We start from the raw sequence: 1356 nt of genomic DNA on the forward strand, positions 1-1356 counted from the left end.
GATCTCATCCCCCATTTACTTCCATAGTATTTATTTTTCCTATTATGGTAGTAAATGGGGGATGAGATCTGTTTGGTTACTGACATTCTCACAAACATCTTCCTTTGCGTTCGGCTGGACAAAGACATTTATACAGGTTTGGAAAAACCAGAGGGCAAGTGAATGATGACAGAATTTTATCCAAACTTAAGAAGATTTTGCACCAGATTAAAAATGATGTAAGCTCCTCACACACATCACAATTTTTTTTTATATTAAAACAACTGTTGCTTTTGCTGTTGTTCTTTGCTTTGTGTTGTGTTAGTGCCATGAGCGCTATTAAATAATAATTTTCATAACTTTGCAGAAATCCAACATCAACGTGAGACGAACAGCCGTTCTCTATGGATTACCATTCCTTCTTGGAGAGGACCCCACCGATTTTTACAAGACCTGTTTTGTAAGTAGTTTCGACAGGCAAACTGCTCTTTAAACAGTTTTGAGATCTAAACAGTACGGAAACTGAAACACAGAAGGGGTAGAGCAGGGGTAGGTCCTAGAGAGCCGCAATCCTGCAGAGTTCAGCTCCAACCCTAATCAAACACATCTGAACAAGCTAATCAAGGTTTTCAGGATTACTAAGGCTACAGGCAAGCAAATCTTTTTTTCAGGGTTGGAGCTGAAATCTGCAGGACTGCTCTCTAGGACCGAACTTGCCTACACCTGGGGTAGAGAAAAGAAAGTAAAGATAAATTAAGAAAAAAAGACAGTAAGAAGACATTTTATAATACATAAAGAAAAGAAAGAAAAACAATAGTAAGAAGGACAATAAACAGGAGGTTGGAAATTTAGACAGGTAGGAAGAATAAAGGACAGATGCAACAGAGATGAAGTCAGTAAAAGAGGTAAGAAAGTACAGTAAAATAAATATAAAATACAGAAAGGAGATTAGATTGAAAGAAAGAAAAAAATTTAAAAAATTCAGTCAATTCTCCTCCATAATTATGTATTTTGATAACTTTTCAAATATCAAATTGTGAGTTTTAGAATAGGTTTTAATTTATATAGCTGGCCTTCCGTTTGATTTATTGTCTTTTCATGCAGTGGTTTGAATGTCTGTATTCGTTCCTGCATCCACTGCTGTGTCCTGATTGAAAAGGCCTGTACATTTAGACATATTGTAGTGTTATTAATTTTGTTTCACATTTTACTGTGAGTATATGCTCTTAAAAGATGTTTTGTGTCTTACTTTGACCTTATTTTTGCTATATGCCCTGTTTTTAGGACTGTGATGACAATGAAGAAATGTCCGAAATTGCAATTGGAATTTTGACTGGTGATTCCCGAGCACTCTGCAACTGCAACACTACCCTACTC

This window comes from Hemibagrus wyckioides, unplaced genomic scaffold, assembly GCF_019097595.1.
Source record: "Hemibagrus wyckioides isolate EC202008001 unplaced genomic scaffold, SWU_Hwy_1.0 Contig1, whole genome shotgun sequence".
NCBI lineage: Eukaryota > Metazoa > Chordata > Actinopteri > Siluriformes > Bagridae > Hemibagrus > Hemibagrus wyckioides.